General features: G+C 39.7%; 1 pseudogene across 1 annotated transcript; it reads left to right on the top strand.

The window, feature by feature from the left end:
• Positions 1 to 2,889: 2,889 nt before the first annotated feature.
• Positions 2,890 to 4,251, top strand: LOC114616695 (annotated as a pseudogene). The gene has a single exon (XR_003710675.1). The product of XR_003710675.1 is annotated as a nuclease-sensitive element-binding protein 1 pseudogene (transcript).
• Positions 4,252 to 18,077: the final 13,826 nt, after the last annotated feature.

Below are 18,077 nucleotides of genomic sequence, written 5' to 3'. Positions count from 1 at the left end.
TGTAACAATAAACTGCTGTCAGAAGAATCCTGAGTGTGGCGTTCTCCTTATCGGCGAGGCTGCGCGTCACAGAAAATGAGTATACAAATTATTCCTTTAGTGCTGTTTATCTATCTATAGAATGAGGATAATGATTGTGTGGGTTTCATTGGAGTGTCAGTAATATGAGATGTGCTAATATATATCAAATATATTCCTCTCTTTGTTTTCACATCATAAACTCTGCAGCCTATGGTCATGTTTTCGGACACTGCTGAAAAGAAGTAGCAGGCGACAAACACAAAGTGAGAGAAGGTTTGTAAGTAAGTTAACACTTACTTAACATATCATATACATATAGATAAAGATAATCAGAAAGCAAGTTAACAGAGAGGAAAGATGGGGGTATTTAATGATATTCTTTTGTGGATTCTCTTTTTGTACTTCACATTTTATTTGAGGCACAATATTCTGCAAAAATCGACAAATCATTTTTGTTTAAAAAATTAATAGGAATGATCAAGAAGCAATTAAAAATAGAGACAGCTATGATTTGAAGGATTAGAACAGCAGAAGACTAAGACCTTCAGAGTCTCTGAAGCCTCCACCTCTCAGACCCCTGCTTGAAGGATATTGACTGTGCTTCATGCTTTCACAAACTTGTAAAATGGGAAACTTGTAGTTTCCCAATAGACTTCTCAATAATATCCCATCTAAAATATATTTTATTTCTTCTCTGTTTAGAGAGGCTCTCTGTTTTCAAACTGTAAAACTGATAAAACAGGTTTCATTGTTTATCCTAAATGTCACCCGAGTGGTTATGGAAATCCAATAGTTTATAGTAGGAACATCTGCTCAGCAGTATGGGAGTGATTGTGATGGTCTTTGCATCATTCATTACCTGTTCTCCTGATTCTGGTACAGGTGGATGTTGGGTGCTACACAGTTCATCAAGATTTTGTTTCTACCATGAAAATGTAGAGTCACTGAAATACTGGAAAATTCTGGAGCCCACTTTACCTTCTCTGCTACCTGGTTGGACTGCCTTACTTTTATGAGTTCACCAGATAGATAATGACTAGCAATCACATAGCTATTGATGTTTCATGGATCAGTAAGGGTGAGGTCACTGAAGTGGTTTATATATGCTTGGTCCAGGGAATGACACTATTAAAAGATGTGACCCTGTTGGAATATGTGTGGCCTTGTTGGATTAGTTGTATCCCTGTGAGTGTGAGCTTTGTGACCCTCATCCTAGCTGCTTGGAAGCCTACTATTCTACTCGCAGCCTTCAGATAAAGATGTAGAACTCTCAGCTCTGTCTGCACCATGCCTGCCTGGATGCTGCCATGATCTCACTTTGATGATAATGGACTGAACCTCTGAACCTTTAAGCCAGCCACAATTAAAAGTTGTCACACCTGTAAGCACAGGTAGGACCACCACTAATGCTCCACGGGACCAGCCCAGAGCCCTCAGGACACAGGAACCAAGGAAAAGCCTCGGACAGGATCCTTCTGTGCCTGGAGCTGACCTTGTGTCACAGCTCTCCAAACCTTAAAGGTAGAAAGAAGGTCTTCTTGGAGTGCTGACACACCTGAGTGCACAGGTGAGACCACAACTTCTGCTCAAAATCCTGGCCTAAGAGGGACCCACCCAGAGTCATCAGGACATAGGAACGAAGGAACGGCCCTGGACAGGATTCTGTTTCTGTCTCTGCCCTCAGTGACAAAGACAGATACTAATTCAAAGTAAAAGGCTTGAAAATAATTTTCCAAGCAAATAGTCCCAAGAAACAAGCTGTAGTAGCCATTCTAATATTGAATAAAATCAACTTTCACTCTGCCCCTCTCTATTCAATATAGTACTCGAAAATCTAGCTACAGCTATTAGACAACAAAAGGAGGTCAAAGGGATACAAATTGGAAAGGAAAAAGTCAAAATAGCACAATTTGCAGATAATATGATAGTATACTTAAGTGACCCAAAAATTTCCACCAGAGAACACTTAGATCTGATAAACAACTTCAGCAAAGTGGCTGGATACAAAATTAACTCACAAATCAGTAACCTTCCTCTACTCAGAGGATAAACAGGCTGAGAAAGAAATTAGGGAAATGACACCCTTCACAATAGTCACCAACAATATAAAAATATCTTGGTGTGAATCTAACCAAACAAGTGAAAGATCTGTACAACAAGAACTTCAAGCCTCTGACAAAATAATTTGAAGGAGACCTCAGAATATGGAAAGATCTCCCATGCTCATGGATTGGCAGGATTAATAGAGTAAAATGGCCATCTTACCAAAAGCAACCTACAGTCAATGCAATCCCCATCAAATTTCCAATTCAATTCTTCATAGAATTGGAGAAAGCAATTCACAAATTCACTGAGAATAACAGAAATCCCATGATAGAGAAAACAATTCTCAACAATAAGAGAACATCATCTCTGACCTCAAGCTGTATTATAGAGCAATTAAGACAAAAATAGCATGGTATTAGTACACTGACAGGCAGTTAGACCAATGGAATAGAATAGAAAGACAGAAATCAACCCACACACCTATGGTCACTTATCTTTGACAGAGTCTAAAACCTTCCAGAGGAAATAAGACAGCATGTTCAAAAAATGTTGCTGGCTCAACTGGCAGTTAGCATGTAGAAGAATTCAAACTGATCTATTCTTATCTCCCTATACAAAGCTGAAGTTCAAGTGTATCAAGGACCTTCACATAAAACAAGATACACTGAATCTAATAGGAGATAAAGTGGGGGAAAGCTTTGAACACATGGACACAGGGGAAATTTTCCTGAACAGAACACCAATGACTTATGCTCTAAGATCATGAATCAACAATGGGACCTCATAAAATTGAAAAGATTCTATAAGGCAAAAAAACACGAGTTCGATCGGTAGCGGGAGCGGAGAGCGGACCCCAGAGAGCCCTGAGAGCCCCACCGCCGCCGCCGGCCTAGTCACCATCACACCCGGGAGGAGCCGCAGCCGTCGCCGCCGGCCCCAGTCACCATCACCGCAACCATGAGCAGCGAGGCCGAGACCCAGCAGCCGCCCGCCGCCCCCGCCGCCCCCGCCGCCGCCCTCAGCGCCGCCGACACCAAGCCCGGCTCCACGGGCAGCGGCGCGGGTAGTGGCGGCCCGGGCGGCCTCACATCGGCGGCGCCCGCCGGCGGGGACAAGAAGGTCATCGCAACGAAGGTTTTGGGAACAGTAAAATGGTTCAATGTAAGGAACGGATACGGTTTCATCAACAGGAATGACACCAAGGAAGATGTATTTGTACACCAGACTGCCATAAAGAAGAATAACCCCAGGAAGTACCTTCGCAGTGTAGGAGATGGAGAGACTGTGGAGTTTGATGTTGTTGAAGGAGAAAAGGGTGCGGAGGCAGCAAATGTTACAGGCCCTGGTGGAGTTCCAGTTCAAGGCAGTAAATACGCAGCAGACCGTAACCATTATAGACGCTATCCACGTCGTAGGGGTCCTCCACGCAATTACCAGCAAAATTACCAGAATAGTGAGAGTGGTGAAAAGAACGAGGGATCGGAAAGCGCTCCTGAAGGCCAGGCCCAACAACGTCGGCCAACCTATCGCAGGCGAAGGTTCCCACCTTACTACATGCGGAGACCCTATGCGCGTCGACCACAGTATTCCAACCCCCCTGTGCAAGGAGAAGTGATGGAGGGTGCTGACAACCAGGGTGCAGGAGAGCAAGGTAGACCAGTGAGACAGAATATGTATCGGGGTTACAGACCACGATTCCGCAGGGGCCCTCCTCGCCAAAGACAGCCTAGAGAGGATGGCAATGAAGAGGACAAAGAAAATCAAGGAGATGAGACCCAAGGTCAGCAGCCACCTCAACGTAGGTATCGCCGCAACTTCAATTACCGACGCAGATGCCCAGAGAACCCTAAACCACAAGATGGCAAAGAGACAAAAGCAGCCGATCCACCAGCTGAGAATTCGTCCGCTCCCGAGGCTGAGCAGGGCGGGGCTGAGTAAATGCCGGCTTACCATCTCTACCATCATCCGGTTTGGTCATCCAACAAGAAGAAATGAATATGAAATTCCAGCAATAAGAAGTGAACAAAGATTGGAGCTGAAGACCTTAAGTGCTTGCTTTTTGCCCGTTGACCAGATAACATTAGAACTGTCTGCATTATCTATGCAGCATGGGATTTTTATTATTTTTACCTAAAGATGTCTCTTTTTGGTAATGACAAACGTGTTTTTTAAGAAAAAAAAAAAGGCCTGGTTTTTCTCAATACACCTTTAATGGTTTTTAAATTGTTTCATATCTGGTCAAGTTGAGATTTTTAAGAACTTCATTTTTAATTTGTAATAAAGTTTACAACTTGATTTTTTTCAAAAAAAAAAAGTCAACAAACTGCAAGCACCTGTTAATAAAGGTCTTAAATAATAATAAAAAAAATAAAAATAAAATAAAAAAAAAACACTTTAAATAGGACAAAATGGAAACCAACAGATTGGGAAAAGATATTTACCAGTCCTACATCTGATAGAGAACTAATATCCAATATATACAAAGAACTTAGGAAGTTAGACTCCAGAGAACCAAGTAACCCTAATATAAAATGGGGAACAGAGCTAAACAGAATATTTTCAACTGAGGAAACTCAAATGGCCGAGAAGCACCTAAAGAAATGTTCAACATCACTAATCATCAGGGAAATGTAAATCAAAACAACGCTGAGATTCCAACTCACCTCAGTCAAAATGGCTGAGATCAAAAACTCAGGTCACAGCAGATGCTGGCGACGATGTGGAGAAAGAAGAACATTCCTCCATTGCTGGTGGGATTGCAAGCTGGTACAACCACTATGAAAATCAGTCTGAGGACCCAGATATACCACTCCTGGGCATATATCCAGAGAATGCTCCAACACATAATAAGGACACATGCTCTACTATGTTCATAGTAGCCATATTTGTAATAGCCGAGAAAGTGGAAACAACCCAGATGTCCCTCAACAGAGAAATGCATACAGAAAAGGTGGCACATTTACACAATGGAGCATTACTAAGCTATTAAAAACAACTACTACATGTAAATTGCTGTAAAATAGATGGTTCTAGAAAGTATCCTGAGTGAGGTAACTCAGTAACAAAAGAACACACATGGTATGTACTTACTGATAAGTAGATATTAGGCAAAGAGAGTGGAATACCCAATAATACAACTCATGAACCATATGAAGCTCAAGAGAAAGGAAGACCAAAAGGTGGATGCTTCAGTCCTACGTAGAAGAGGGAACAAAATAATCAAGGGAAATAGAGGGTAGCAGGGACTTTGGAGGAACAGAAAAGTGGGACGAAATAAAGAAGAGTTAGGAATGGGAACAGTTAGGTTTGGGAGGACATGGAGGAGATGTACAGAGGGTCAGGAAATTGAACAGATGTATGTAGCAATAGGGGATGGGGAACTGGGGGTAGCAACCAGAAAATCAAAGATGCCAGGAAAGCAAGAAGTTCCCAGAAGCCCACGGGGATGGGATTAGCTGAAATACCCCACAAAGGCAAGGAAGAACCCTGGTTGAGGGATGGGGCCACCCACACATCTCCATAATTTTAACGAAGAATTGCTCTTCTCTGAAGGAAATGCAGGGACAGAGTGGAGCGGAGACTGACAGAAAGGCCACCCAGAGACTGTCCCACATGGGGATCAATCCCACATGCAGACACCAAACCCAGACATTATTGCGGATGCCAAGAAGTGTTTGCTGACAGTAGCCTGGTACAGATGTCTCCTTAGAGGCTCTGTGAGATCCTGAACAATACAGATTCGGAATCTGAAAGGAAGGAAGGAAAGAAGAAAAGAGGGAGGGAGGGAGGGAGGGAGGAAGGAAGGAAGGAAGGAAGGAAGGAAGGAAGGAAGGAAGGAAGGAAGACTTTCACAGTAAAGGAATGCCCAATAATTTACATTTTAATTAATTCAAGATCCAGTGAATTTGAGAGCCCATGTTAGTCATCATGAAATAAACTAAATGTTTTCAATAATAAGGAAGCTTAAGTATAGGTTTTAAATACAAAGCAAGAATCACATATCAGAAGAAAGTCAAAGGTTTACATCCCAATAGCAGAAAAACTCTTCTGAGAGAACTGCTGAGCCCTGGTCTAAACATTCCCTTCAAAAAGTATGTGATTTTATTGAATTAATGGTATGGATCAATGAAATTATGTGATGCTTTTTTCTTTCCTTCCATCCTTTCTTTCTTTCTTCCTTCCTTCCTTTCTTTCTTTCTTTCTTTCTTTCTTTCTTTCTTTCTTTCTTTCCTTCACTTTCCTTCTTTTTTTCCCAAAGATAATGTAATTCTGTGTAGCCAAGTCTGGCCTCAAATTCATAACCCTCTTGCTATAGACTAAACATGCTAGGATAACAGACATTGAGCTACCACTCTTGGGGAGAACAACTAATCTCTTGTTCTACTTTCATTATTTATCTAAATTTCATGTAGTACGCATGTACTGATTTAGAACATTACACCTAATTTTCCAAAAATTGTGCAAAGAACAGGATTTTATGTCATTCCATACACAGAGTCACTCTCACATACATGGACATACATAAAACTAGAAAAGAATAAGCATATACAAGAGATAACATGCAGTATTTAACTTTCTGAGCCTGAGTCACCTCATTTAATATATTTCCAGGTCCATCCACTTTCCTGTACATTTTATCATTTCATTTTCTTTATGGCTGCATAGAATTCCATTGTGAGTCAGATCAATTCTCTGTTCAGTTCCTTAACTCATTTTTGATTGAGCTGTTTTCTTGATTTCTAGTTTCATGAATTCCTTGTACAGTCTGAATATTCATACTCTGTCAGATTTTTGCTGGCAATTTTTGCCAATTGCATAGGCGTGTCTTCATTCAATTAACTGTCTCCTTTATGGTCCTGAAAATCCTTAATTTCATGTGGTCTTCTTTGTTGAATGTGGGTATTACTTCCTGAGCAACTAAATTTCTATTCAGAAAACGCTTCTCTATGTCTAGATCTTGAAGAGTTTTTTTACTTTTTACTCTCACAGATTCAGAGTTGCATTTTCTTTTTGTTGTTGTTTTGTTTTTGTTTTTCCAAGACACAGTTTTTCTGTATAGCTCTGGCTGTCCTAGAACTCATTCTATAGCTCATACTGGCCTCAATTCAGAGATCCACCTGACTCTACCTCTTGAGTGCTGTGATCAAAGGTGTGCATCACCTTGCCTAGCTCAGAACTTCAAGTCTTATGTTACTGTGCTTGATACATTTGTAGATAATTTTGTAAATTTTAGTAATAAAAGCAATTGATAATATCTTCATAATTACATAGAAACCATGTGTGCATTTATGTGTTCTCACACTGGTCCACATGAAGAAATCATAGGAAGTACCAAAATAATGATAATTTCAGTTACTTTATGTTAATAATGTCTTCTTTCATAACTTAACTAATTCTGCAGTGTTGGTGAAGATATATCATAGATCATAGGGGAGAATCTACAAGCACTAATTTACTAAACCTGCATAATCCATAACAAAAACTTATAAACAGTTGTCCTTTTACCAACAGATAAATAAATATATTCGTCATACATTATCAAAGAATCATCTCTTTAAAGCAGCCAGAGACCATTACTGCAAACCATAACAAAAGAAAATGAACATAAATATCATTATACATACTGAGAAAGCTATATTATGTATTTAAAAGGTTACATTTATGTATTACGTATTTATATACATAAATAAAACACATGAATATTTAAGTATGTTATATTTATATATCATATTATGTATTATTGAATTTTTAATACATAAATTTATTTATTATGTATATACATAAAAATAACAAAAATCAGTTAAAAAAAAAAGGTACTTCTTTTAAGGCCCCTATAAAATTATTTTTAAATGAATCCACAAGATGGCAGCATAACCACAACAGTAGTTAAGTCCAAAAAATAGCCAGAGGTCTACATTCATAAAACATTCTTTCATTCATGAAGGATTGGCCATTGGCTGGCAGGACAAATTCATATATGACTATGATGAATTCATTTTGACAGAAGTTGTTCATTAGACGGTTTTATTCTGATGAAATGACCATATATGCTCATTGTAAAATTGGTACACAGAATTAAACACATATTTTACACAATTCAGCTGTAGCCAAGTTCAATATCTTGACCAATTCATATTCATGTATGCACACATACACATAAATACAACATACATCTTTGAAAACAAAATGTATCCCCATGCCATTATTCTCTAATGTTCTTTTCATATCAAATGTCTCTTAAGTTTTCCCCCTCAATTCTTTGTTATGGTGATTTTTAAAGGTCACAGGTGTTTCTTCCACCTGTGGATTTACCATAATGTGTTTCATTGATTTACAATAGTAATTTAGGCTTTTTAACTGATTTTAAATTATAGATTTCCCATGTACAAACGATACAGAGAAAACAATACAGTCACTAAATTAATCAACATGCAAACTTAACGCATGCTAAATTTTTGCCTTCTTCACTTCTAACACACACAAATATTGAGAGAGGGACTCGGTTTCTCAAACTCTCTATGTAATCGACACACTTGAGGGGCTGGAGAGACAGCTCAGCTCATCTCGTGAGTGCACTGGTTACTCTTCCAAAGAAACTGGATTGAATACTTAGCATCCTCATGGTGACTCTCATCTTACTGAAATTTGAGTTCCAGGGCATACACATGCAACATATACATAAATGAAGGCCAAGCGCATATATATATATCCTAATTTTTTAAAGTACACTTAAATTAGCCTGCCTCCTTTCACCTCCAGAGTTCTGGGATTACAGGTGTATGCCACTAGACTGTGTTTATGTGACACTGGAGATGAAGTTCAAGACTTTGTGCATGCTAGGCACGTACTATACATTCCCCCACCTCTGCTTCAGATATTTTTAATAACTAATAGATTTCAGGTACAACTGAAGGATCTTTAAATTAATCATACTTAAAGAAACTTTTAGCCAGGTGTGGTAGCATACACCTTTAGACCCAGCACTCAGGAGGCAGAGGCAGGCATATCTCTGCAAGTTTGAGACCAGTCTGGTCTACAGAGAAAGTACCAAGATAGCCAGGCCTACAAAGAGAAACTCTTGCTTCATAAAAAAAGAAACTTTTTCACAAAATTAGTTTAAAACTTTTATACTTGATCTCAGATTTTAAGAGCAAAACTATGTTCTATATAATATAAAAATATTAATATTCTTAATATATTTATCATGATTAAAGATTAGCATGTTTAGGTATAGTACCAACTAATTTTATCTGCACTATTAACACAGTTCCATGATGACAAAACACATTTTCTGTTGTAAGACACAAGGGAAAAAGCTTGAATCTCATTTATAAGGGTGAGTAAAATAGCCATAGTGTTTTAATTATGTGCTTCGGAGACTATTTTTAAAGTTCAATTTATGTTGTATTCAACTAGTTTCTTGTACATTAATAGTCATGTTCCAAGAAATTTTTCTTCTATGATTTTCTTAAAAATATTTTCTTTTTTTTCTTTTTTATTGGATGTTTTATTTACATTTCATATGATATCCCCTTACCCCATCACCCACACACACAGGAAACCCCATCCCCTCACCCCTCCTCCTGCTTCTTTGCAGATGTATCCCTAAATACCCCCCACTCCCACCCAAACACCCTCAAATTCCCACCCCCAGGGGCGTCCAGCCATCATGATACCAAGGATCTCTTCTCCCACCTATGCCCAGCAGGGCCCTCCACACTTACATATACAGCTGAAGCCATGGATCCCTCCCTAAGTGCTCACAGGTTGGTGGTTTAGACCCTGGGGGCTCTGGTTGGTTGGTATTGTTGCTCTCCTCATGGGGCCGCAAACCGTTTCAGCTCCAAAAGTCTTCACTCTAACTCCTCCATGATTAGTTCAACGGCTAGCTGTGAGCATCTGCCTTTGAATATGTCAGACTCTTGCAGACCTCAGAAGTAACATCCATATCAGGCTCTTATCAGCATGCATTTCCTGACTACCACACCAGCATCTACCTTTGGTGACTGCACATGGGATGGATACTCAGGTGGAATGGTCTTCAGATGGCCCCTCCTTCAGTTTCTGTCCCTCACTTTGTCTCCATATTTGCTCCCTTGAGTATTTTGTTGCTCCTTCTAAGAAGGACTGAATCACCCCCACTTGGTCTTCCTTCTTCATGAGCTTCATGTGTCCTGCGAGTTGAATCTTGGGTACTTAAAGCTTCTGGGTTAATATCCAATAATCAGTAATTCAATACCATGTGTGTTCTTTTGTGATTGGCTTACCACACTCAAGATGATATTTTCTAGTTCCATCCATTTACCTAGGAATTTCTCGAATTCATTGTTTTTAATAGCTGAGTAATACTCCATTGTGTAAATGTACCACATTTTTTTGTATCCATTCCTAAGTTGAAGGACATCTGGGTTCTTTCTAGCTTCTGGCTATTATAAATAATGCTGCTATGAACATAGTTGAGCATATGTCCTTGTTATATGTTAGAGCATCCTCTGGGTATATGCCTAGGAGTGGTAGAGCTGGATCCTCAGGTAATGCTATGTTCAATTTTTCTGAGGAGCAGCCAGACTGATTTCCAAAGTGGTTGCATCATCTTGCAGTCACACCAACAATGGAGGAGTGTTCCTCTTTCTCCACACCCTCGCCAGCATCTGCTATCACCTGAGATTTTAATCGTAGCCATTCTGACTGGTGTGAGATGGAATCTCAGGGTTGTTTTGATTTGCATTTCCTTGATGACTAAGGATACTGAGCATTTCTACAGGTGCTTCTTGGCCATTCGGGTTTCGTCAGGTGAAAATTCTTTGTTAAGCCCTATACCCCATTTTTAATAGGGTTATTTGGTTACCTGGAGTCTACTTTCTTGAGTTCTTTGAATATATTGGATATTAGCCCTCTATCAGATGTAGGATTGGTAAACATCTTTTCCCAATTTGTTGGTTGTCGTTTTGTGCTATTGACAGTGTCCTTTGCCTTACAGAAACTTAGCAATTTTACGAAGTCCCATTTGTCAATTCTTGATCTTAAAGCATATTCCATTGGTGTTCTGTTCAGGAACTTTTCCCCTGTGCCCAAGTAATCGAGGTTCTTCCCCACATTCTCTTCTACTAGTTTCAGTGTATCTGGTTTTATGTGGAGGTCCTTTATCCATTTAGGCTTGAGCTTTTTACAAGGAGATAAGAATGGATTAATTGACATTCTTCTATATGTTTTCCTACTGTTGAACCAGCACCATTTGTTGAAAATGCTGTCCTTTTTCCACTGGACAGTTTTAGCTCCTTTGTCAAAGATCAAGTGACCATAGGTGGGTAGGTTCATTTCTGGGTCTTCAATTCTATTCCATTGATCTTCCTGCCTATCTCTGTACAAATACCATGTAGTTTTTATCACTATTGCTCTGTAGTACAGCTTGAGGTCAGGGACGGTGATTCCTCCAGTTCTTTTATTGTTGAGAATAGTTTTCACTATCCTGGGTTTTTTGTTATTCCAAATGAATTTGAGAATTTCCTTTTCTAACTCTGTGAAGAATTGAGTTGGGATTTTAATGTGAATTGCATTGAATCTGTAGATTGCTTTTGGCAAGATGGCCATTTTTCCTATATTAATCCTGCCAATCCATGAGCATGGGAGATCTTTCCATCTTCTGAGATCTTCTTCGATTTCTTTCTTCAGGGACTTGAAGTTGTTGTCATACAGGTCTTTCACTTGCTTGGTTAGATTCACACCAAGGTATTTTACATTATTTTCGACTGTTGTGAAGGGTGTCATTTCCCTAATTTTTTTTCAGTCTGTTTATCTTTCATGTAGAGGAAGGCTACTGATTTGTTTGAGTTGATTTTATACACAACCACTTTGCTGAAGTTGTTTATTAGGTTTAGGAGTTCTCTGGAAGAAGTTTTGGGGTCACTTAATTATGCTATCATATCATCTGCAAATAGTGATATTTTGACTTCTTCCTTTCCTATTTGTATCCCTTTGACTCCTTTTTGTTGTCTAATTGCTTTGGCTAGGACTACCAGTACTATATTGAATAGACACTGGGAGAGTGGGCATCATTTTCTAGTCCCTGATCTTAGTGGGATTGCTTCAAGATTCTCTCCATTTAGTTTTATGTTGGCTACTGGTTTGTTGTAAATTGCTTTTACTATGCTTAGGTATGGGCGTTGAATTCCTGATCTTTCCAAGACTTTTATCATGAAGGGATGTTGAATTTTGTCAAATGCTTTCTCAGCACCTAGTGAGATGATCATGTGGTTTTTTTCTTTGAGTTTGTTTATATAGTGGATTACATTGATGGATTTCCAAATATTGAACCATCCCTGCATTCCTGGGATGAAACCTGCTTGATCATGATGGATGATTGTTTTGATGTGTTCTTGAATTCAGTTTGCTAGAATTTTATTGAGTATTTTTGCACCAATATTCATAAGGGACATTGGTCTGAAGTTCTCTTTCTTTGTTGGGTCTTTGTGAGGTTTGGGTATGAGTGTGATTGTAGCTTCATTGAATGAATTGGGTAGTGTTCCTTCTGTTTCTATTTTGTGGAATAGTTTGAAGAGAATTGGTATTAGGTCTTCCTTGAAGGTCTGATAGAATTCTGCACTAAAACTATGTGGTCCCAGGATTTTTTTGGTGGGGGGACTTTTAATGACTGCTGCTATTTTCTTAGGGGTATGAGACTGTTTAGATGGTTTATTTGCTCCTAATTTAATTTTGGTACCTGGTATCTGTCTAGGAAATTGTCCATTTCATCCAGATTTCCCAGTTTTGGTGAGTATAGGCCTTTGTAGTAGGATCTGATGATTTTTAAAATTTCCTCCATTTCTGTTGTTATGTCTCCCTTTTCAGTTCTGATTTTATTAATTTGGATACTGTCTCTGTGCCCTCTGGTTAATCTGGCTAACGGTTTATCTATCTTGTTGATTTTCTCAAAGAACCAGCTCCTGGTTGTGTTGATATTTTGTATAGTTCTTTCTGTTTCTACTTGGTTGATTTCAGCCCTGAGTTTGATTATTTCCTGCCATTTACTCCTTTTGGGTGTATTAGCTTCTTTTTGTTCTAGAGCTTTCAGCTGGGCTGTCAGCTTGTTAGTGTATGCTCTCTCCAGTTTCTTTTTGTAGGCACTTAGAGCTATGAGTTTTCCTCTTAGCACTGCCTTCATGGAGTCCCACAAGTTTGGGTATGATGTGTCCTCATTTTCATTAAATTCTAAAAAGTCTTTAATTTCTTTTTTATTCCTTGACCAAGTCATCATTGAGTAGAGAGTTGTTCACTTTCCACATGCATGTGTGTTTTCCATTGGGCTTGTCATTATTAAAGACCAGCCTGAGTCCATGGTGATCTGGTAGGATGCAAGGGATTATTTCAGTCCGTTTGTATCTGTTGACATCTGTTTTGTGACCAATTATATGATCTGTTTTGGAGAAGGTATCATGAGGTGCTGAAAAAAAGGTATATTCTTTTCTTTTCGGATAAAATTTCTATACATATCTGTTAAGTCCATTTGGTTCATAACTTCTGTTAATTTTAGAGTGTCTCTGTTTAGTTTCTGTTTCCATGATCTGTCCATTGCTGTGAGTGGGGTGTTGAAATCCCCCACTATTATTGTGTGAGGTGTAATGTGTGTTTTGTGCCTTAGTAAAGTTTCTTTTATGTATGTTGGTGCCCTTGCATTTGGAACATAGGTGTTCAGAATGGAGAATTCACATTGGTAGATTTTTCCTTTGATGAGTATGAAGTGTCCTTCCTTATCTTTTTTGATTACTTTTGGTTGAAAGTCAATTTTATTTGATAATAGAATGGCTACTCCAGCTTGTTTCTTGGGACCATTGGCTTGGAAAATTGTTTTCCATCCTTTTATTCTGAGGTAGTGTCTGTCTTTGTCACTGAGGTGTGTTTCGCATATGAAGCAAAATTCTGGGTCCTGTTTGTGTATCCAGTCTGATAGTCTGCATCTTTTTATTGAGGCATTGAGTCCATGGATGTTAAGAGATATTAAGGAAAAATGATTGTGGCTTCCTTTTATTTTTGTTATTAGAGGTATAATTATGCTTGTATAGTTATCTTCTTTTGGAGTTGTTGGAAGAGTACTCCCTTGCATTTTCTAGGTTGTAGTCTCCCTCCTTCTGCTGGCATTTTCCATCAGTTATCTTTTGAAGTGCTGGATTTGTGGGAAGATATTGTATAAATTTGTTTTTGTCATGGAATATCTTGGTTTCACAATCTATAGTGATTTAAAGTTTTGCTGGGCATAGTAGTCTTGGCTGGCATTTGTGTTCTCTTAGGGTCTGTATGATGTCAGTCCAGGCTCTTCTGGCTTTTATAGTCTCTGGTGAGAAATCTGGTGTAATTCTTATAGGTCTGCCTTTATATGTTACTTGACCTTTTTCCCTTACTGCTTTTAGTATTTTTTCTTTGTTTTCTGCATTTGATGTTTTGATTATTGTGGAGAGCCGTGGTGGGCAGAGATGGCGCTGGCATCCTATGCTCTCCCAAAGTTTATAATTTACTGCCTTTGTGCAAGGGAAAATGCACGCCAAAAGTCACAGTCCACCTGGAGCATATATACTTTTATGGGCAAATAACCAACCAGGGATGTACACACCACTCCAGGGTGTATATAAACAGGACCATTTCGGGGCTCGGGGCCTTCCTCTAGACGTCTTCCTCTAGCCGTCTTTCCTCTATAACATCGTAATAAAAAGATCTGCAAAAGAACCCTGGCGTCTGCGTGTGATCTTGCTGGCGAGTTGCACGCGCGCGCGCGGGACAGATTATTATGTGACGGGTGGTATTTCTTTTCTGGTCTAGTCTATTTGGTGTTCTGTAGGCTTCTCGTATGTTTATGGGCATCTCGTTCTTTAGGTTAGGGAAGTTTTCCTCAATAATTTTTTGAAGGTATTTACTGTCCCTTTAAGTTGGGAATCTTCACTCTCATTTATACCTATTATCCTTAGGTTTGGTCTTCTCATTGTGTCCTGGATTCCCTGGATGTTTTGGGTTAGGAGTTTTTTGCATTTTTCATTTTCTTTGTCAGCTGTGTCAATGTTTTCCTTGGAATCTTCTGCACATGAGATTCTCTCTTCTATCTCTTGTATTCGGTTGGCAATGCTTGCATCTATGACTCCTGATCTCTTTCCTAGGTTTTCTATCTCCATGATTGTCTCCCTTTGAGATTTCTTCATTGTTTCTATTTCCATTTGCAGATCCTGAATATTTTTGTTTAATTCCTTCTTTGTGTTTTCTTGTAGTTCTTTAAGAGATTTCTGTTTTTCCTCTTTAAGGGCTTCTACCTGTTTGCTTGTACTCTCCTGTATTTCTTTAAGGGAGTTACTTATGTACTTCTTTTTTTTAATTTTTTTATTGAATGTTTTATTTACATTTCATATGTTGTCCCCTTACCCCATCCCCCACACACCCAGGAACCCCCTATCCCCTCACCCCTCCTCCCTCTTCTCTGTGGATGTAACCTCTATCTACCCCCCCACTCCCCCTCCCCACCCTCAAAATTCCCACCCCCTGGGGCGTCCAGCCTTCATGAGGTCAAGGTTCTCTTCTTCCACCTATGCCCAGCAGGGCCCTCCACTCTTAAGTATTCAGCTGAAGCCCTGGATCCCTCCCTAAGTGCTCCCAGGCTGGTGGTTTAGACCCTGGGAGCTGTGGTTGGTTGGTATTGTTGCTCTCCTCATGGTGCCACAAACCCTTTCAGCTCCTTCAGTCTTCACTCTAACTCCTCCATTGAGAACCCCATTATCAGTTCAATGGCTACTTGTGAGCATCTGCCTCTGAATATGTCAGACCCTTGAAGACGTCTGAGGAGACATCCATATCAGGCTCTTATCAGCATGCATTTACTGACTTCCACATCAGCATCTACCTTTGGTGACTGCACATGGGATGGATACTCAGGTGGAATGGTCTTCAGATGGCCCCTCCTTCAGTTTCTGTCCCTCACTTTGTCTCCATATTTGCTCCCTTGAGTATTTCGTTGCTCCTTCTAAGAAGGACTGAATCACCCCCACTTGGTCTTCCTTCTTTATGAGCTTCATGTGGCCTGTGAGTTGCATCTTGGGCATTTCAAGGTTCTGGGCTAATATCCAATAATCAGTGAGTGAATACCATGTGTGTTCTTTTGTGATTGGCTTACCTCACTCAGGATGATAATTTCTAGTTCCATCCATTTACCTAGGAACCTCTCGAATTCATTGTTTTTAATAGCTGAGTAATACTCCATTGTGTAAATATACCACATTTTTTGAATCCATTCCTCAGTTGAAGGACATCTGGGTTCTTTCCAGCTCCTGGCTATTATAAATAAGGCTGCTATGAACATAGTTGAGCATATGTCCTTGGGCAGATTAGGTGCTTCAACTGCACTCCTAAAGGCAGAGAAAACCTAGCTCCCAGGAAGTATGTTATAAGCAGGATCACCGGTGAGAAACCCCACCCTAATACCTGACCTAGCTGATACCACCACAGAGGCCAGCTGTAGCAGAATCTATCCATTCTACTGCCAGAGACACATCTTTCTTCTTGTCTGTAATTCTACCCAGGTCAGCTTTGGTGCTTCAGCTTTTCTCCCACAACCAGAGGCAACCTGTATCCCAGGAGGTCTACTGTAACCAGGGTCACAGGAGATCTGCCATAACTACTTACACAGGAGGTATTCCCTAACTAGGAAAACAGGAGGGCTCTCCCTCACCAGAGACAGCCTTATTTCCACCCAGAATGCCTGCTGGAACTTATCTAACAGATCTCCACCTGCCTACAAGGAGGTAAAGATTCTAGTCGAAGACAACAAGGCCAGTTAACACCAGAGACAACAAGATAGCAAGAGGCAAGCAAATGAGCATGAATAACAGAAACAAATGCCACCTAGCACCATGAGGACCCCATCCTTCCACCACAGCAAGCCCTGGATAACCCAACATACCTGAGAAGCAAGATTCTGACCTAAAATCCCATCTCATGAAGATGACAGAGAACTTTCAGAAGAACATAAATAACTCATTTAAAGACATACAGGAGGACACAGGGAAACAGGTGGAAACTCTTTTTTTTTAATTTTTATTGGATGTTTTATTTACATTTCCTATGTTGTCCACTTACCCCATCCCCCACCCACCCAGGAACCCCCAATCCCCTCACCCCTCCTCCTTCTTCTCTGTGGATGTAACCTCTATCTACCCCCCCTCCCACCTCCCCACCCTCAAAATTCCCACCCCCTGGGGCATCCAGCCTTCATGAGGTCATGGTTCTCTTCTTAGGTGGAAACTCTTAAAGAAAAAACAAATAAATCCCTTAATACAGGAAAACACAATCACCAGGTGAAGGAATGGAACAAAACCATCCAGGATCTAAAAATGGAAATAGAAAGAATAAGGAAATCACAAAAAGAGGCAAAGATGTAGATAGTAAACATTGGAAAGAGATCAGGAGTTACTGATCCAAGCATCACCAACAGCAGAATAAAAGAGATAAAAGACAGAGTCTTGTGCCTACACAGTGCCATTGAAGATATTGACACAAAAGACAAAGAAAATACAAAATGCAAAAAGCTCCTAACCAAAAACATCCAGGAAATTCATGACTCAATGAAAAGACCAACACTAAGAATAATAGGAATAGAAGAGAGTGAAAATTCCCATGTCAAAGGACCAGAAAGCATCTTCAACAAAATCATAGAAGAAAATGTACCTAACCTAAAGAAAGAAATGACATTAGACATACAAAAAGCCTACAGAACACCAAATAGTTTGAACCAGAAAAGAAAAACCTCCATGCACATAATAATCACAACACTAAATACACACAACATAGAAAGAATATTAAAAGTGGTAGGGGGAAAAGACCAAATATCATGTAAACAGAGACCTATCAGAATTACACAAGACTTCTCAAAAGAGACTCTAAAAGCCAGAATATCCTGGACAGATGTCAGCAGACACTACAACAACACAAAAGCAAGCCCAGGCTACTATACCAAGCAAAACTCAATCACCATAGGAGGA

This window comes from Grammomys surdaster, unplaced genomic scaffold (genome assembly GCF_004785775.1).
Source record: "Grammomys surdaster isolate TR1022 unplaced genomic scaffold, NIH_TR_1.0 131, whole genome shotgun sequence".
Lineage (NCBI taxonomy): Eukaryota > Metazoa > Chordata > Mammalia > Rodentia > Muridae > Grammomys > Grammomys surdaster.
Note: the sequence above shows the minus strand (reverse complement) of the source record. Positions and strands in the feature narration are given on the sequence as shown.